Source organism: Herpailurus yagouaroundi, unplaced genomic scaffold (assembly GCF_014898765.1).
Source record: "Herpailurus yagouaroundi ecotype Mexico unplaced genomic scaffold, PumYag 410, whole genome shotgun sequence".
NCBI classification, from domain to species: Eukaryota; Metazoa; Chordata; class Mammalia; order Carnivora; family Felidae; genus Herpailurus; species Herpailurus yagouaroundi.
The window spans coordinates 598,655-619,616 of record NW_024412627.1 but is presented as its reverse complement, the minus strand read 5'-3'; the positions used below and the strand labels follow the sequence as shown (position 1 = coordinate 619,616).

General features: G+C 50.3%; 1 protein-coding gene across 1 annotated transcript in view; it reads right to left on the bottom strand.

Moving 5' to 3' along the window:
• The window catches only part of HS3ST4 (heparan sulfate-glucosamine 3-sulfotransferase 4), a gene marked incomplete at its 5' end in the record, with an annotated part of 397,231 nt that overhangs the window by 176,887 nt on the left and 199,382 nt on the right, over nt 1–20,962 (bottom strand). The window lies entirely within an intron of this gene.

Below are 20,962 nucleotides of genomic sequence, written 5' to 3'. Positions count from 1 at the left end.
ACCAGTAACAGCGCCTACCTCCTGGGGTCACGGCGACACACGCGTGGGTGCTCCACGCAGCTCGTGGCCAACACTACACACAGTAGCTTGCTCACCACGAGCCCCCTTTATCCAGCGCTGCCTCAGTACCGCGGGTATGCAGCTCTCCTTGGGCACTGTGACCGCTAGATCCCTTCTCCAGAACACTCTGTCCACCAGCCTGCACCGCTGACAGGCCAGGTGCAGGAGGGGGACCCTGCTTTTGCAACACGCGCCCCGGAGGTAGCCCGGGCAGATGACTATTGGCCTTGGACTTCCCCAGACTTTATTCTCCGCTGCTCGTTCAACCTCCCAAACTATCACCATCCGTCTAACACGGTTAGCATTACTTCCCCATTTCTAAGGACCCTCTTTCGTTTTTCCTCCTTTTATAAATATTTACTGAGTACCTGCCGTCGCCAGGCACGGTGCTTGGTGGCCGGCAGGCAAACGGTGACTCAGACACAGTGTGGCCAAGGAGGAGGACCCACGGGTTAGCAAATGTAAAACAGTCTGTTTGGCATTTAAGGCAGAGGAGGTAAGAGGGGGTTGTGGGAGCACATTACTTGATTCAGCAAACATTTATTGAGCGCATACTGTGCACCTGACGTTTTGCTCAGCACTGGAAATATGATGGTAGAAAGGCCAGGCGTTATGCGTTCTCCCATGGAGTTCAGAATAGAAGATTTGTGTCCGCAAGCACCCTTTCTCCCCTACTTACACCCGGCCGACGCGACTTAGGCATGGTTGACTCCACTCTAAAAATCCGAGGAGGACTCATCATCAAAGCTCAGCCCACGGGAGTTTGGTTCCCGTCAGTGATTCGGGAGTGGTCACACGATCCAAGCTGTCCATCAAAGAACAGCATCCAGGCGATTGCCGGAGCTTTCGCAGAGAGGTTCGACCACCACGCTATGATGTAAACCCGGAGTGACCAACAGATCTCTTACCAATATTCATGGAGGACCAGGCTGAGGCTGGTATCAGCAGGCGGGAAAAAAGAGACAAGAGATGGAGAAAAGATTTCTGTTAACATCTTCTTAGCCGCTGTCACACTGAATGAGACTGGATCCAACCATTCCTGAAGATGTCCTTCTACACCTGAAACTTTTTAAATTAATATGGAGCACTTTTTTTGCCTAGGCCAGTCTGAGTGGGTTTCTGTCACTTATGAACAAAAGAATACAAGTGAATGTAGCAGGCACAGAAAAAGGAAAGAAGTTCTGTGAAGAGAGAAAAGAATTTCCCAGACTGCAACTCAACCGCCCGGACAGCAGGTCTGGGAACCGAATTTCACTTTCAAAGCAGCAGAAGGATCAGGACGGCAGTGGCTGGAGTTAGGGCTGACCCAGCGAGGTCTGTGGAGACAAAGAGCCCCATCCAGGCCCCATCCAGAAGCACTGACATTCTTGAGGTCTGACCACTGCCACATGGCCTTGCAAACGTCAGCAAAAAGAGACATCGTCCTGCCTCCTCCTGGTCTGACGAGCTGAATACAGCCGTTTCCTTTCTCCCCTTCCCTGGTGCCGACCTTCCAGGTGGTCACGCTGGCCAGGCCTTTGAGATTTTAGTGCCGAAACCTGACGGTCCCACTGTTTCCCTGGAGCTAGGTCAAGTCGCTCGAGACCCGAGGCCTCAGAGAAAGCCCAGGTGTGGCAGTTCCAGAGCATTCCTGCCTGTCTTTGGTGTTCACACGGGGCAAGGGGTCCAGGCAAGGGTGGGGGCTACCACCGTGGAGGACTGGAGATGAGAAGGCAGGAAACCTGGAGAATAGTTCTGGCTCCTGATGTGTGCCCTTGGAAATGACCTTTAATTTTCCTGAGACGGCTTCCTCACCTGTCATCTGCCAAACCCTCTCGTCTGTCCACACGCGTCTCCTCCTTGCATGGCTTCTCTTTCACTTTGCTCAGACACGATGCAAAACATCCCACCATCCCCACCTCCTCTATGCCATCACCTTTGCACTTGACCTTCTCAGGTGCCTTCATGGCTCCAGGTAGAAGAGGCTTGGACTGGACGGAGGCTGGGAACCCAGAAAAGCTCATCTGCCCCAGGGTGGGTCATGAGGAGCCCCGCTGGGTGCATTCCTCATGGCCCTGGGGGAAAGGCAGCAGGAGAGGGTTTGGGGAATAGCGCTTGGGTCCTGGGACATGGGACCAAAACCTCCCGGGAAAAGAGGGCGATTTTGCAGCCAACTTCTTAAGGAGCTGCCTAGGGAGACCAGAGAAGTCAGCCTGAGGGAAAACACTGATGTCAGTAAGGCCACAGGGCTCCCTCTGGGGGCAAAGAAACGATGAGGTCTCCTGAATCCTTAGGGAGGTGGTGTATAATCTGGAGGTGTGGCTGTTACATTCGAAAATCTCCCATTTAGGATTCTGCATCCACATTATAATGGAGGCTCTTTGAGTTGTTATTTTGTTTGCGATTTTTACTTTTGTTTGTTGCCAGCCCTGGTGTGAGGGATCCCTTGCATCTGAAAACTGGGTCCCTTGATGCCCGTTGACAAAATAGCAAAATTAAGCGTGTGTGTGGACTTTCCCAAGCTGTAGAACGGAATTCCTCTGCTAAGCTGATGAATTTGTCCACGGTGCGAGCTGGAGTCTGCCGAAAGGCATGTTTTTTGCAAGGTGAACCCATACATTGTCGGCGATTTGTGGCCAGTGGGCAACAGAATAATGGATAGGAGGGGCGCCCGCGTGGCTCAGTCGGTTAAGCACTCAACTTCAGCTCAGGTCACGATCTCGTGGTTCCTGAGTTCGAGCCCTGCATCTGGCTCTCTCTGCTGTCAGCTCAAAGCCCTCTTCAGCTTCAGAACTTCTGTCTCCCTCTCTGTACGCACCCCGCCCCTGCTTGCACTCTCTTTCTAAAATAAATAAACATTAAATACACACACACACACACACACACACACACACACACACACACACACATATGGTGAGAAATTCAAAAGACAAGGTTCTGTGGAGCCAGGATAAGCTCTGAATCCTGGTGGGGAGAGAGCTCTCCCCCCACAAAGTGCATATTGTAGCAAACACAGAGCAGATGTCTCAGGATCCACGGGAAGCTGGGGTTGAGCACGGACACCCCACGCAGAGAGCCACAAACAGCAGAAGCAGCCTCCACGGGGCCCTCAGGGACATGGCAGGGAAGAGGCCAGTTAGTGCTACAGGGATCCCCCCCCCCACGATGGGGGCTGGAGAGCCTAAGCCAGAGGCTGCAGACAGGTGGTCCGTGGACCAAAGCTGAGCAGCTAGCGTGATCCGTTTGTGCTACACGTTTTTAACTGACTAAGCAGGACAAGGGCTTTGTCTGTTCTGTTTAGTTTATCCTCGGCACCTGGAGCAAGTTTGGCACGTGGTTAAGTGCCCAAAAAACACTTGGCTGAACTGACGGATGAACAGATAGCCGAGTCATGGGATTTTCGATCCGTGGCCAGATTTCCAGCTTCTTTTAAAAAAATCAGAAAAATCGGGGCGCCTGGGTGGCTCAGTCAGGTAAGCCTCCGACTCCTGATTTCGGCTCAGGTCATGGTCTCACAGTTCGTGAGTTCGAGCCCCAAATCGGGCGCTACGCTGACAGCATGGAGCCTGCTTGGGATTCTCTCTCCCTGCCCCTCCCCCGCTCTCACCCGCACAAGCTCTCGCTCTTTCTCTCTCTCTCAAAAACATAAATAAATAGAGGCACGTGGATGGCTCAGTCGGTTAAGCATCTGACTCTCGGTTTTCAGCTCAGTTCATGATCTCACAGATTTCGTAAGTTCGAGCCCCGTGCCGGACTCCGTGCTCCCAGGGAAGAGCCTGCATGGGATTCTCTCTCTCTCTTCCTGTTTCTCTGCCCCTCCCTCGCTCATGCCGTCTCTGTCTCTCTCAAAATAAATAAATAAACTTAAAAAATAATATAAATAAACAGACATTTTTTAAAAAACGGAAGAATTAAGACAACAAGGAGCTGGAGCTGAGTAGCACCTGCTCCCTGAAGACGGAAGCTGTTCTCTCCTTTTTACCGCAATCCCCACCATCCCTTATCGGCTCGTGCTGGACTCACGTCTTTCCTAGCATCATCACCTGCCAGCGTGCAGGCACTTAGGTCTGTTGACCATGACCCAAGCCAATGTGAGAATTTTCCATGTGAAATCTACTCTAGTGCCTGAACAGGGCGCAGCCAGAGAATCCGGGTTCTCACTTGTATTACTAACCCCTAGAAGGATCCTTCCCGAGGGAGCTGGGCCTCACTTCTTCCAGTGTCTGTGGGCCATGGAAGGCCAAACCGTCACAAACCCAGCCGACATGTTGCTCTCCATTTGCCTCCAACATTTCAAAACTGTGGAACACGAATCCTTCAAAACTCAAAAGAATCCAGCTTTCCAGTAAGCTCTCAGGGAGGTTGTGTGTGTGTGTGTGTGTGTGTGTGTGTGTCTTTGTAAAATGCTTTACCAATGTGAAATTTGTTATTATTACCTCATATTGCACTGGGTCATTGCCTGCAAGGAATCAATGAGGAAAGAAAGCATGCAGTTGGTTTAGCTGATCAGGAAAATCAAATGGGTTCACACTAATTTGGCCAATGAGCTTAAAGTGTTCTACACTTTCACCCCTTTCAGAGAGGCCCCGAAGTGAATGCACTGGTGGGAGGCGGGGGGGCACTCACTGACCAAATCACAAGTTAAAAGTCTACAAACTGTAGACCTATATCAATCCCAGGAAACACCTACGGTGTGGTTCTTATGGACACACTGTCCACAGCTGGGAGGCAGTGCAGCATTGTGGTCAAGAGAAAGGATCTCTTGCAGCACCTGGGTGGCTCAGTTGGTTAAGCATCCAACTTTGGCTCAGGTCATGATCTCACAGTTCACGGGTTTAAGTCCTACAACAAGCTCTGCGCGGACACTGCAGAACCTGCTTGGGATTCTCTCTCTCTCCCTCCCTCCCCGACTCGTGTTTTCTCTCTCTGTCTCTCAAACTAAATAAATAAACTTTTTAAAAAATTAAAAAATAAAAGAGAGAGAATGGATCTCTCGACTCAACAGAATCAGGTTGGGGGTCTGGCCCTGTCACTTTACTTTCTGAGAGTTCTTAGTCTCCCTTAGCCTCTGTCTTCCTATCTGCAAATGCCAATAACAACAGTAAGCACTCCTTCAACTGAAGTGAAGGTTCCGTAAAGGATCGTGAGCTTCACTATCAACAGGAACACCCGGCAGAGCATCCGGCCGAGAGAAAATGCTCAGGAAACGTTAGCCACGCTATTCTAAGAGAGGAACGGTACGCAAGTTTGCCCCAGATCACACGACAGACTTAATCTGTGCCTGTGCTCAGTCATACATAGACTGTTCTAGTCTACCTACTATCTGCAGGGGTTCTGCTAATAAGCCCGCAGCATGAGAGAACAGTCTGGTATCTGAACTCTAGCTGGAGAAACACACACATAAACAACAATTACCGGGTCATTTCTGCAAGTGTATACAAAGAACGTTAGGAGCCTCGAGGACGGAATGACTCTGCCAGGAGCCTAGAATTCATAGCGAGGCAAATCTGCAGAGACGGGAGAGGAGATTAGTGGTTGCCTGGGTTGAGAGCGGGAATGGGGATTTGATTACAAAAGAGCATGAAAGATCTTTCTGGAGAGGAGAAAATGTTTTAAATTGGACTGTGTCGACGGTCGCACAACTATGTAAATTTGCCAAGACCAACTGAGCTGTACCCTTAAAACAAGGGAATTTCATACACGGTAAATCACATCTCAATATAGCACCAAGAATTTAAAAGTATTCAGGGATTGGGGCGCCTGGGTGGTTCAGTTGGTTGAGTATCTGACTTCAGCTTGGGTCATGACCTTGTAGTTCGTGAGTTCGAACCCCACATCAGGCTCACTGCTGTCAGAGCGGAACCCCCTTTGGATTTTCTGTCCCCCTCCCTCTGCCCCTCCCTCACTTGCAAGCTCTCTCTCAAAATTAAGTAAGTCAATAAAATAAAATAGAATAATTAAAATAAAATATAACAAAATGTGTTCCCAACCTGTAACAATCACGAAGTTCTTGGGGGAAACAAATGGAAAGATCTGTTAACACAGGGCCCCCACTCCCACAGGGTAAAAGTCTGCTCTGGGAAGCCCACGCCTGTCGGATTGTTAAAGTATTCAGGGAAGAGGGGTCATTAAGCAAAGCCTCCTGGATGGTAGACCACTAGACAAGGAGGAAGGACTTGGTCTCCCCCTTGAGACGCAGGGTTACCGGCAAAGAAGCAAAGGAAGAACGGGCAGGACTCACATGATCGAGAACAGGCGGAAGGCTGGGTGAGACATTCCACCCGGTGTGGACACGGGGACTCTGGGACACGAGAGGCTTCCCTGGGACAGAGACCCAGTGGCATTATCACACCCTAGCGATGCCTGGCGCCTGCTGTGACACGCTGTATCTCCCGTGCTAATGGGGGGCTTTGGCTTTGCGAACTAAATCCAAGTTCACTGCTAGAAAACAGAAAGCCCTTCATAGGACATGAGAGCAGAGCAAAGTGTTTGATTTCTCTGAGGTTTCCCCAGTGGAAGCCTCCCCTTCACGGGTACTTAGGGGATTTGTAGCTTCTTTGCGGAAATGGCACAAGAGGTTTCTGTGCGTAATCCCCAGATCTTGAGAGTTTCGGCTGCATTCCGTTTATATTTCAAGAGTACCACGGTGTCATCCGTGACCGTGAGCTTCAACTCTCCGTGCGGGGAGCAGGCTGGGAGAAACCAAGGTGTTCAGAAAGCTTTTGAAGGGGCGCCTAGGTGGCGCAGTCGGTTAAGCGTCCGACTTCAGCCAGGTCACGATCTCGCGGTCCCTGAGTTCGAGCCCCGCGTCGGGCTCTGGGCTGACGGCTCGGAGCCTGGAGCCTGTTTCCGATTCTGTGTCTCCCTCTCTCTCTGCCCCTCCCCCGTTCATGCTCTGTCTCTCTCTGTCCCAAAAATAAATAAACGTTGAAAAAAAAAAAAAAAAAGAAAGCTTTTAAAGATGACAAAGCTAAGGCCAAGAGCAGCACCTTTTAGGGTTTCCGGCCAGACCACCATTTCCCTTCCAACCGTTCCACCTGTCACTTGAGCAGACATGGTGATATTCCCTGACTCCACCCTCCCGACCTCCAACTAGATCCCTGGTCCTAGCTGGGCCATTCGGATGATTTCTCCAAAGGGATCAGAACCGAGCTGAGGAATGTTCACTATTCCAGGCTGGTCAGTGGCCCTCCATCCGTGTAGAACTGGACACTGTGTAGACCTGACCTCTGGTCAGGAAGCACTGACCTCCGGTCCCAAGACAGGGATGGCGGAGACCTACCCCCGCCATCCTGATTACCGCCTGTGTCTGGCACTAGTTCCCTGTGAGGCGGAGCTCACCTCATTATACCCCTGGGATGTACTGAAGGCTCAGTATGCTTCCAGTGAATTCCTGTATCTTGCTAACGCAAGTTGAAAAGGGACTCCTTTCACTTGGAATCAGCATCCTGACCGAGTCAGAGAACGCCAGCCCCGCAAAATCACAAATGCACAGTTAACACCGAGAACCCTTCTCTCCTGCTGGACCAGGGACCTTGATGTCCGTTACTCAAGATGGCACGGGTCCCTTGGTCATCAGTCTGGGCACTTGCTTTGAATTCACACAATGGTTTCCAGAAGCCAGTCTACTTCAGGTCCAACCTGAGAAGGGACTGCTTTTTATAAAAAAGGGAAAGACTGTAGCTGGAAATCACAAAGACAAAGACAAACCAGGAGGAGCAGGCAGGGGTCATGGTCACAGCAATTTTGGTTTTGCTCAAATGGGGTGATCGAGGAAATGGGTTGAATTACATAAAGCACAGAACCATGCCTCATCCAAAATGCGTGTTAGTTACTATTAGTGAGCGATAATTATTCTCATCCTGAGGGCAATGGAAAGGACTAGAAGGATTTTTAGCAGAGGTGCAATGTCACTTTTAGAATTCAGAAGGTCCCCTGGATGTGGGATGGGTTGGTCAAGAGCCGTCTAACTGAGCCCATGAGCACTGGAAAAAAAACGAAGCCGTGTGTTGAATGGGAGTTGTGTAACACGAAGGCAAGATATAGTTTTGAGTACTGTGAGCATCTTCCAACTAGGGGGTCTCCTCCCAAGACAAGAAGCTCTCAAGAAACCCACCACCTCCTCAGAGTAAGTTCCAGAAAAGAGAAAACTAGATTCTGAAGTGTCATTCTAGAGAATCTCGTTTGGAGTTCTTTCTGTGTATGGATCTGCACAACGGTGGTGAAAACTTAAAGAAACAAGAGCAGTGAAAACAAAGCTGGTGAGGGGCGCCTGGGTGGCTCAGTCGGTTAAGCGTCCGACTTTGGCTCAGGTCACGATCTCACGGCTCATGGGTTCGAGCCCCACGTCGGGCTCTGTGCTGACAGCTCAGAGCCAGGAGCCTGCTTCCGATTCTGTGTCTCCCTCACTCTCTGCTCCCCCCGCCCCCCACCTCGCGCTCTGTCTGTCTGTCTCTTTCTCAGAGACAAACAGTTAAAGAAATCATAAGGCAGAGAAAATACATCTATGCTACTGTCCTTTGTTGACTGAAAAAAAATCCAGGTAGAAGTGGACCCACACAGTTCAAACCAACATTGGCTCAAGGGTCAACTGTATATCCCAAGTTTTTTTAGGAGACCTGTTTATGTACTGAATTCATTTTTCCTCCTCCCTTTCATTCTTTAACCTCCTCAAATACAGATTCGTTCCTTATCAGTCTCCTAAGATTACTGCCAAACCCTCTGGACACATTTAAGGTCCCATCTGACTCTACCTTCCAGCAGCATTCAGGCATGATTCAACTATGCTCTCTGAACACTATCTTCTTTTGGCTTTGGTGGCACCAACCTTCCTAATTTCCCCCCAAATCAACTGGCCAGTCTTTCTCCGCTTCCTAACCTGGGCCCTTCTCCTCCACCTGCTCCTCCTCCTACCATGTTGGAACGTGCCAAAGCTCAGGCCTGGACCTCTTCTCTTCTCATCCTGTATGACCTCCCTACATGATGGCATACATCCCATGGCGTGTGAATCGAGCAATGGTCAGCAACTTCCCAAAGTCACCTGTGCCGTGACCTCAGACTGACCCATACAGCTGCTTTCTCGGCCACCCTACTTGTGCGTCTAATAGGCGTCTCCAGGGGCGCCTGGGTGGCTCGGTCGGTTGAGCGGCCGACTTCGGCTCAGGCCATGATCTCACAGCTCGTGAGTTCGAGCCCCGCGTCGGGCTCTGTGCTGACGGCTCAGAGCCTGGAGCCTGCTTCCGATTCTGTGTCTCGCTCTCCCTCTGCCCCAACCCACTCGCATTCTACCTCTGTCTCTCTCAAAAATAAACATTAAAAAAAAAAAATTTTAACAGGCATCTCAACTCACACTGTACAAACGGAATTCTTGTTGTCTTCCCCGACCCCCAAACATATCCCGTCGTCTCTGATTAGTTCCTGTAATGATACCTGTTAAATGTGTTTCCAACCTTGGGACACCTGGGTGGCTCAGTAGGTTAAGTGTCCGACTTTGGCTCGGGTCATGATCTCGCAGGTCGCGAGTTAGAACCCCACGTCGGGCTCACTGCTGTCAGTGCAGAGCCCGCTTCAGACCCTCTGTCCCCCTCTCTCTACCTCTCCACTGCTTGCGTGCTCTCTCTCAAAAATAAATCAGTAGATAAATAAATAAGAATAATTAAAATAAAACATAACATGACATAACGTGACATAACGTGACATAACGTAACATAACATAACATAACTTAGCATGATGTGTCTAAAACCTGTAACAGTTACGAAGTTCTTGGGGGAAAAAATGGAAAGATCTGTTAACCCGGGGCCCCCATTCCCACAGGATGAAGGTCTGCTCTGGGGGGCCCACGCATGCTCCAGTTTTCATATCCCGGGCCGGCTCCCGTCACACAAATATGTCACCCGCCTGACTCCTGGAGGCGTTTGGGATGGAACCCCCACACCAGCCTCCTCTCGTACCTCTCAGAGCCCTCCACGCCAGCCTGAATTCCATTCCTTAAATGAGCCCGGTTCTCGTCTGCCTCAGCACCTCCCCTCTGCCGGGATGACAGCACTCATTCTTACCAAGCTGCCCCTACTCATCCCACAGATTTCAGTCAAATGTCACTTCCATTAGCCTCATCCCCAGCCCCCGTGGAAACTCTCCTGTCACATGCTCCTTCACAGCACTCCCTACAATTTCCAATTCTGCTCACTTGCGTTCTTAGTGGTTTACTGCCATCTGGCCTCACCCAAGCTGTAAACTCCAGAAGTCCATCACCCATGGCGCTCATCACAGGATACCCAGTGCCTGACATACACCAAACATCCAACAGATATTGGTTAAGTGACCGAATGAATGAATGCGGTCTACTTTATAGTATGCGGAGGGTCAGTGTCCTCATCTGGACTATGACGACAATGACGTTTTCCATCTTTGGTGCACGTACTTTCTGACAGAACAGATAAAACCATGAAGAAGCCACTGTCTCACTACATTTTTATTCCCCAAGAGACAAAGGCTATTCTACCCATATTTGGATCGCCAGCAGCTGGTATAAAGTTACTGTCCAACAAAAATGTGTGTTAGGGACACCTGGGTGGCTCAGTCGGTTGAGCGGCCGACTTGGGCTCAAGTCATGATCTCACGGTTGGTGGGTTCGAGCCCCGCGTCGGGCTCTGTGCTGACGGCTCAGAGCCTGGAGCCTGCTTCGGATTCTGCGTTTCCCTCTTTCTCTGCCCCTCCCCTGCTCGTGCTCGGTCTCTCTCTCTCTCAAAAATAAATAAACATTAAAAACATGTGTGTGTTGGGTTGCATTGCTATTACTCTTTGTCTGCAGAAAGGTAAAAAGAACAAGAGTTGATGTCAGTTCCCCAGTCCATAATTAATGCTCCTACCCGTCTGTCTCAAAAAGATCCTTTGACCTGATCCTAATGTTTGGAAATCTTAAAGGAAGCATGTTGGGGTTAAATCAATAAATTCACAGCCTAGAGCCAAGTTTTTTGTGTTTCGTGTGTGTGTGTGTGCGCACACGCGCGCATGTGGATTTGGGATTGTTTTTTGGTTTTTGTGGTTCTTTTTTGCCCAGAAGAAGTTTCTGTTTCATATCTGTTTGTTTCATTCTTTGAAAGGCGTGCGAAGTTTGTCAATAAAGGTGACACCTCTTGCCTGAAGGTTTGGTGAGCAAGAGAAAACAGGTGCACATTATAGAAAGTTGGCCTTCACCCAAAGAAGTCAAGTATCTGCCTCATCCGGACCCAGAGGCTGAAGCTAACATGTAGAACGGTGAGCAGGGACGACCCAGAGCTGGCCCGGGGGGTGCGGTCCGGGTAAGGATGCTCACATTTGTCTGAAGGGCTCCCAACATCACCTCCACCACCATGAACACCCACGGGACTGTAGCCCCCATGAGTTCGTACACGTACACGGTCGACCTGTGGCTCTCCCGTCCAATCTTCCATCTTGGTGTGTCGGGGAAGAGCAATAGCAGAGCGAATGTCCAATGAGCCTCTACTCTGCGCCAGAATTAGGCAAGGCATCCTGCCAACGACGGACTTAACCGTCACTCAGAAGGGACCGTTCTCCCTTTTCAGAGACGTGGAAACTGAGCAAGTAGCTTAACTTGCACCCAGTCATCAAACCCGCCTGCACTTAAGAATGTTTACGGAGGGGACGCCTCGGTTGAGTGGCCGACTCGTTGATTTTTCCAATGTTTGTTTATTTTTGAGAGAGACAGAGCACAAGCGGGGGAGAAGCAGAGAGAGAGGGAGACACGGAATCCGAAGCGGGCTCCAGGCTCCGAGCTGTCAGCACAGAGCCCGACGCGGGGCTTGAACTCACAAACCGTGAGATCATGGCCTGAGCCGAAGTCGGACGCTCAACCGACTGAGCCACCCAGGCGCCCCGAACCCCGCCTATTTTAAGCCGAAGCTCAAGCTACTTAACCACTAGGCTCCACAGTCTCCATCCCTGCACTCCAAGATGATACATACTAAAAAAAGTATAGGCTTTTTCTGCTCATTTGTTGTTTTCCGCAACAACACTCCCTCATCAGGCATCCTGCGTTTGTTCACAACCACGGGGAAAATTTAAAGGCAGAAAGGTCAGGGGACATCTGCTCAGGTCGTGTAAAAAATCAGCCGGCCTGATCTGATGTTATGATGGACAAGAAATTCCGAGAAGTTCAAGGTCATCTATGGGAGTCTACCTTAGGCATGATTTTACCTTAAACGTATTCTTAGAATTCCAAGCCCATCCACAGATGTCAAGGATTTGTCGTTCGCATGACATGACTGTGTTTTCCTCAACAGCGCCTGCACATCCAGAAAGGTGGGGGGAAGGCCAAGAAGGGAAGGGAAGAGGCAGGTCACTTTATTATTTTTAAAACAGAATGTATAAGCAGGCGCGTTTGTATTTCTTACCCTAGGCCAGGCTCCTCTCCTGCCAGATCGATCTGGCTCAGAGGTGAGGCTCTTCAATAGAACCTATTCCAGGAATCTTGGGGGCTACTGAATATTTGAAGGGTACGGGCTTCCATGAAGAGAATACAAAAAAAAAACAAAAAAAAAACAAAGAAAAACAAAAAAACAAAGCAGAGAGAATAAAGCATTTCATACCGCAGAGCAGTGGTTCTCAACCGTGGGCGATTTCGCGCCCCTGCGGACATCTGGCAACATCTCTAGTCATTCTTGGTCATCACAGCTGGGGTTGGGGGGGGAGAGAAGGCTCCCGGCCCCTGGTGGGGCGATGCTACAGTATCCCGCAGTGCACGGGGACCCCCCCCACCCCGACCCCACGCACACAAGAAAGAATTCTCTGGATGCATGTCAACAGTGCTGAGGTCGAGAAGCCCTGCTTTCAAAGGAGTACCTCTGGTTTCGAATTTTTCTTTTTAATTTTATCTTTGGAAAAGCGACATTACTAACTCTCAGCCTGTCCGTGAAATGCTGTCTCTAAAACATACTCCCGTAGATTGCTTCCTGGGGGAGCCTCCGTAGCTCCCGGCCCCTTCCAGAGCCGTGCGAAGCCTTCAGCACAGCACGCAGGAACGTCGGGGACCTGGACCAGCGACCTTCTCCTGGCCATCTCCGTCCCCCCTCTCAGAGCCAGTCCTGCCGGACTTCCCGCATCGCCCACACCATCCTCGCCCAGCCCGGTTGAGCCTTTCCTCTCTTCGCTACCTTGCAAACCTCTGCACCCCCCAGGGCTTTACCGTGTCACCTTCGTCACCCTTCTGGAAACCTTCACTGCTGAGAGTAGGGCTCGTCCACCCACGGCAACAGCGTCACTGGGGGATTTATTAGGAAAACAGAATCTCCGGCCCATGCCACGGACTTGGGGAAGCGGATCCTGCCTTTCGAGGTCCCAAGAGTCCCGTGTGCCCATTAAAGTGCGAAAGAATTCTTGCCGACAGCGTGAGCTGCCTGCCGCAGCTTCTACACTCGCACAGCGTCCTGACCAGACCCCCAGACTCACAGATTATTTACTGTGCGGCAAGTGTCTGTGCGTGTGTCTGTCTTTCTCTCCACTTGGTGACCCTGATCTGCAGACGGATATTTTATTTATGAATGTATCACTGGCATCAAACTAGAACAGCCGCTTAGCAGACACCCCATATATTACAGCTAAACCAACGAACAGTCGATCGATCCGTGATCCCCCCTCCCCACCCGCCCCCCAGTCCCTGCCAGATGGAAAGGCGGTTTCCTCCTCCACACAGCCGAGTCCAGGGTGGGTTCGGTGCCAGCCGCGGGGATACGATCACATCTCAGCAAACCCCGTCCGTGGGTGCTTCGGATAAAGAAGACTCACGCCCCAACCTGTTAAATCCCAATGAAGCCTCCACTGTGCTGGGTTCTATACTTGTCACTGGGGATGCGGCCATGCAGAAAACATGCCTGGACCCTACTCTGGCCGGGGCGGATATCCTGGGTATGGAGTGAGAAATGAGCCAGTAGTCACAGGGTGCAGAGTCCTATCAGAGGAGAGGCCTGGGGCGCTCGGGAGCAGGTGTGATGTGTGGGGCTGGGTGGTGCACCTGCTCACAGAGCCTTCTTCCTTGAAGGAGTGAAATTGCAGCCTAGGGGTAAAGGGTAAATAGGAATTAGGCAAGAGAGATGTAATGGGTTGACAGAACTCGTGGTATTTCGCGATAGAAATAGAAATGCACGGATGATCTCCTTATGACGATCCTCTGGACCCCCTTCGGCCGCCTTCGCATATCCTTTGCTTGACTAGCACTTTCTTTCCTAGCTGGTTTTGAGACCTCCTGAATCAACGGCCCTCCTTTTTTTTTTTTTTTTAATATTTTAAAATTTTTATTTATTCATTTTGAAAGAAGAGAGAGAGCAGCAGGGGAGGAGTAGAAAGAGAGACGCAGAGAGAGAACCCCAAGCAGGCTCTGGGCTATCACAGCGGAGCCCAATGCGGGGGGGTCCAACTCACGGACTGTGAGATCGTGACCTGGGAGCCGGACCGAGAGTCGGACGCTTAACTGACGGAGCCAGCCAGGTGCCCCTGAATGGACAGCGCTCTTAAGCCAAGGCTCAGAGGGCCTTTCTAGGCTCTCTAGGAGGCTGGTCGCTGCTGTTCCCGAGCCCCATCGTTTACTGTCTCCTGCTCATTTCCGTAAGGTCGTTCACACTGCTCACGCGTTCACACGACTCACTCACGTACTCATTCCGTGTAGGTATCCAGTCCTTCCGCAGGCCAGACCTTGGGGACGCAGAGGTGAGCAACACACACAGGACAAAACCAAACCAAATCTGCCTCTCTCTGGACTGCCAGGGGCTGGGGGCGCAGGAGATGGGGACAAAAGAGGGGACAACTCCCAGGGGACCCTCACAGGCTGGGCTTGGCCCCTACACCCGAATCCTTCTCCGGGTGCCCCACCTGCCCACAGATCCACAGTCAGGGCGTTCAGACTTCCCTGCCTCCTCCTCCAGTCCACTCTGGTGATGCCCACTTCCGCATGACCAGAAATCGGGGTGGGTGGGCATTGTCCAGGGCGTCGGTATTCGTGATTTTTCCGGTGCTATCGGGCACGATGAAGCTGCCTTCCCTGACGGATAGCGCTTAGCTGGTCGACTCAGCCTCAGAGATTCATTCTGTAATTTGGGGGCCTCAGAGGAGGAACGTCTTCGTATTTTTCAATACAATAAACTGCAGCGAGGTCACTATTCATTGGCCCTAACGGCTTCACTATCACGGAGTCCGTTATTACCAGGCATTAAGTTACCTATAATTACTTTGTTTTACTCTCCATTTTCGCGAGACAAACCATTCAGACCGGGCAAGGCCGAAGCATCTTTTGCCATCTGTTTGTGAGTTAAACAAAGCTTCCACCCCAGAGCACGAGCCTTCTCTACAACCCTGCCTGGGCGTCTCATCGGGCTTCTTGCTATCTGCCTCCTTGCTGAGAGTATTATTATAATAATGATCTTTATCAGGGATCAGCAAACCAGGGCCTGGGGGCCGTTCCGGCCAGCCCCCCTGCTTTATTTCTAAATTGAATTTTACTGGAGAGCGACCTTACCCGTTTGTTTACTTCTCGTCTCTGCTGCTTTCTTGATAAAATGGCAGAGCTGAGCAGTTGGAGCAGAGACGAGGCAACGCTCAAAGCCCCAAATGTGTCCTATCAGGTCTTTTTACGCACAAGGATCGCCAACCTCTGCGTAATAGCTCAGGTTTCCGTAGCTTAAGTCCGGTGCAAAATCCTTTACGTGCCTTGGGTCCTACAATCCAGGAAGATCCCACTGGACTCACAGGGACGGCCCCACAGTCCGGGTTCGAGCCTAGCTGGCATCGGCTGTGTCCGACTGACGCCTCCATATGCCTCTTGAGATCTGAACCATGTGCACTCTCACGAGCCCCGGAACTTTGTTAAATGAGACACGTCACTCTGCCTCATGGTGCGTGTTTGTGCCAAACGGGGCATGATCAAACCTACTCGGCAGGGCCGTGCTGAGTCAGATGGAGGATGGCAGGTGGAAACACACGGAATCTCCGTGAAACGTCCTCCAGTGGTTACTTCCCAGGTGACAGATGTCCACCTGTATGTAGATGGCGGGTTGTGTCTCCTAATGCCTCCCTGGCTGAATCCACCCTAGTGATTCAGTTCTGAACCTAGTGATTCAGTTCTGCCTGCTAACAACATCCTCAGGTGACTGGGTGAACATCAAGGTTAGGCACGCCCCGCTGTAATCCCGGCTCTGATGATCCTGATGGCGATGCCATCAGACTGTGCCGGTGCTGTGGAACATTTCCATAACCTCACCTTTTGGCCAAGTGGACTCCCGTGCCAGTTTCCTCTTTCATCCTTTCGAAAAAGGCACCCCATTCTGTCTCCCAAGACTATGTGGTTGGACTCTGACACCTTCCTTGCTTCTTGGGGCCCTCCGCTCCTCAGGATGCGTCCTCTATACCTTTCCCTATATCCTCCGCACCTTCTGCAGTGTGATTTCTAACGCTCCCATGACAATCTGCTCTTGGCACTGAATATTCTAGTATACCATGTCAGGTATATATAGTATATATACTATATATATGCCCCCTGAACATTCACAGAGGTAAGTTATTGCTGTCCTCCCATGTCTGACCTTGAGCGTTTATCCTCATCCTGGCTCATATTCCTGATGCCCCAGCCAGCCTCCTGCCTGAGATGGGACACTCGGGAAAATCCTTATGGGTAACACAAAAGATACTCACCCTCACCTTCAGGTGAAGATGCCCTGTCCCCGAGAGTCCAGACTACGCCTCCCACGGCCCCAGCTTCTAGCCCAAGGCTCAGCACCAAAAGATGCCCGATCAGGGCACCCGGGGAGCTCAGTTGGTTTGGCATCTGACTCTTGCTTTCAGCTCAGGTCACGGTCTCACGGTTCGCGAGATGGGGCCCCGTATTATTTGGTGTCTTGGCGGGGTCAGATGTCACGACGCCCAAGCAGACGCAGCCAGGCTGAGCCTGCACTGTTTGCCGACCTTCCCAAATCAGTCAGACCTTCTAGCACAAATGCCAGTAGGTTTCTCTTCCCTCCACCCACACCTATGATTCATTCTCTCCCTCCCCTTTTCTATCACAAACACACATCTGTTCCGACTTAGGATAACTAAAGGAAAATTAAATGAATCTGTTTCGTGTGTCTCCAGGGTTATTTATAGGACTTTAATACAGGCTGATACAAAATAAAGAAATAAAGAGAGAAATAAAAATAAATTATCTTCTTGGGGAGCCAAGCAAAGTTCAAGGAAGGGGAAAACAGTCATGTCCTTCGAGCTGATGAAGTTGTAAGCGCCTTTGGTTTATCACCGTCTTTCTCCCAGGTCCTGTGAAAATCAATGAAGCCTGTTGGATACTGAGAGATCGATATTAAAAATACGCACTTTGCAATGCAGAACATGTACGCCGTGCGTGCATTTCAAGGGGTCGGCATGCCGACGGAGCAATCCTAATCAAGCACTCGGAAGAGAGTACATATTGACTGTTGGGATCAGGGCGTCGCGGGTCCTTCTCTGGCAACCCCTTCGATTTCTCTCCGAGTGCCATGTGCTGCCCAGCTGTGGCCGTGCGGCGGGCAGCTAAGGCTGTGGGTCACTGATGAACCTTCAGCGTGTGATGAGATCTTTCAGAAATAGGCCAGAGACAGAATGATAACCTCCAAAGGAAGTGGTTCAATGTCAAGATCAACGTTATCCTCCAACGTGGGAAAATAGGAGACGTGTTCTCACCCAGGCGTCTCTGGACTCATCTCCCGTTTACCCTCATCCCCGCTGCTGTCTGCCCACCAGGCTTCCCTGGAGGGCTCCCCTCCATCCCCCACTCTGACCTTGGCTGATGTCTCCATTATGGCCACGTTCTGCCACCTTCCATGCAACTGTCAGCACCACCTTATTAAGACAGGCACTTTATTGTATTTCATTAGTGCTTGAAATCTAAGATTTGGGGGCAGTTCATGAGGAATCGCCTTGATTTTTACCTTCCCCAGGAGCTATCCCCAAACACTTCCTGGACACCAGTCACAGTGCTGCTTAACACGTCTTGCACGGGGAACAGCTAGTTGTCAACATTCAGATCTATTTTCTCTCTGTCCTCATTTTTGGATTTTCTTAGGCAGATACAAATGTTTCTTGTTTGTTTTTTTTAACATTTATTTATTTATTTATTTATTTGGAGAGAGAGAGAGAGAGAGAGAGAGAGAGAGATGTACCGTGAGCAAGGGAGGGACAGAGAGGGAGAGACAGAGCGAGGGAAGGAGAGAGAGGGAGAGAGAAAATCCCAAGCAGGCTCCACACTGCCAGTGCAGAGCCCAACGCAGGGTTCGATCTCACAAAACATGAGATCGTGACCTGAGCTGAAACCAAGGATTTGGACGCTTCCCCAACTGAGCCACCCAGATGCCCCTGAATGTTTCTTTCCTGTGATCTCATAGGATCCTTCTATTTATTACCCATCATTTACTCCACAGTATTACAGTATACTTCATACCTGTCTGTTGGCCATGTGTCTTCCCCCACTGGCATCCAAACTCGTTGGGGACAGTGAGTTGGTTGTGTTTACTGCCCTGACCCCTGCTCCCCAGAATTAGTGCCTGGTACCTAACAAGCACTCAAGATGTATTTGCCGAATGAATGATTAGGCGAAAGTCTACTCTCCAGGCTAGACTGTGAGCTTGCTGAAGTTCTCCCATTCACTCCACATCCTGGGTACACAGTTAAATGCCTGGCACGGGGCAGGAGTCAAAAACATAGCGCTTTGCTGAACTGAGTTGGCTCAAAAGGCACTTTGCCCGGGAACTTACCAAGGGGTAAGAGCCTTCATCTCTGTGTACAAAGCCAGATTAAAAGCTAAAACGGGAGACCGCCTCCCACAAAAAAAAAAGGGGGGGAGGAAGTCCTCAGTGACGATCAAGGACAAAAGACCCCCAAATCTCAACACCCCAAATTGGCAATTATGCGTCTCAAGCTTCACAATTCCATTTATGAACGTAAATCCTCACCTTATCTCAAGGAAACATACTGCAATGTCAACTCGATTTTAAAAGACCTTTATAGTTGCCACAACTTTGATATATACATTTTACTGTGGCGCCATTTGCACTGCTAAAGTTACGGCTGAGTCAGCACTTGCGGTAGGAAATCCATGTTCTGGGGATTTATAACTCAGCCATAAACACTCAGCTTCGGCTTTGGTGATAAAAAGACAAAGACTGCCCCGATGTGCAAAGATGCCTAAGCGAACCCTCTGGAGCTGTCCCCCAATGGGCTCAAGGGGAAACCATGGGTCTTCCTGTACAACTACGATTCTGAATCGACATCAAGGAGAAAAGATCGTTAATGAGGCATGTAACCTTCACCCACTTCTCAAGGAGCGAACCCCGGGACGTGCGCTTGATTTTGTAGACTCCCCGACTCTTGAGTAGTTATTCTCCCGCTCAGCTCACGTCCAGGTGGTCACCAAATCCGACAGAGTCACCTGCGGTGCGTCTGGGGTCGTAACGCACCTATGATCACCTGGGAATCGTTATGACAGGTAGTAAATCCTGGAAGCCCAGGGTGGAGCCTGAGAGTCCGCGTTTCCCACGAGCTCCCAGGTGACGCCGATGCCGCCGTCCCGGGGACCACTCTCTGCGGAGCAAGGTACTCCGGAGACCCCATCGTGCCTCCTCCTTTGCATCTCTCCTCTTCCTTAACGCAGACCCTTCCCGTGTCACACCCGCCCTGTTTAACACCTGCCCTTCGATCTGCTTCTCCGCAATCCTCTCTGCCTGTGCTTCATCCCTCACTGTGTTGCCAAAGCAGTTTTAGGGGACAAGTCTGATCGTATCACCAGCTTAAAACACTTTGTAACCCAGCGTTCCCTTCCCCTACACAATGAAGCCAGAATTCTTTAGCTGTCCCTAGCTGTGCTACCCATGTCCCCACAGACAGGGTGAGTCGTCCCCTTCCCAGTCTTGCCACTTTCTATATGCCTCCATTAATTCTGTCAACAGTTTCTCGTGGTTGACCCATGCATCTGTCCATCTCAACTGACCGTGAGGTCTTAAAAAGTTAAGAAGAATATTTTACTCAGCTCAGGGTCTGCCGGTCAATAGAGAGTTCAACACATGCTTGATGGCAGGAGGGATTAATAAATTAAGGAGTTTATAATAAGCGCTAACATTTATCGAGCATCGTCTCTGTACCAGGCGTTGTGCGATATGCCTCCCATTTACCAACTCACTGAATGCCCAGAACATCCCTGAGAGTTACATATGGTGAGCCCCACTTTACGCATGAGCAGGCATAAGGCTCCGAAAAGGCAAATTAACTGTGCTGAAGATGGACAGTTAATCAGCGGCAAAATGGAATCGGAACTCAAGTTTTATTACGATGCTAACATTCCTTCTCTTAACTGCTAAACTATCTGGAAAGGCTGACGGAGGAAATGAATGAAGACAGGAAGGAAGGAAGGAAGGAAGGAAGGAAGGAAGGAAGGAAGGAATTTCTGGTGCCCATGGGGATCTGTGAAGCCAGGCAACCTCTCCCTGCAAGTCAACAAAAGTACCCTCTTCAGATGGCCAAGTGCGAATGTAAAAAAACAAAAGGGGTGATTTATGCTTCTGGTTTGCTGCTCTGACCTCTGGCAGCTCAAAATAAGATTTTATTTTATTTTATTATTTTTCTTAATTTTTCAACGTTTATTCATATTTTGAGACAGTGTGAGTGGTGGAGGGGCAGAAAGAGAGGGAGACAGAATCCGAAGCAGGCTCCAGGCTCTGAACTGACAGGACAAAGCCTGACGCGGGGCTTGAACTCACAGACCGTGAGATCATGACCTGAGCCGAAGTCGGACGCTTAACTGACTGAGCCACCCAGGCACCCCAAGATTTGATTTTATTTATTTATTTTTTTTATTTTTTATTTTTTTTCAACATTTATTTTTGGGGGGACAGAGAGAGACAGAGCATGAACGGGGGA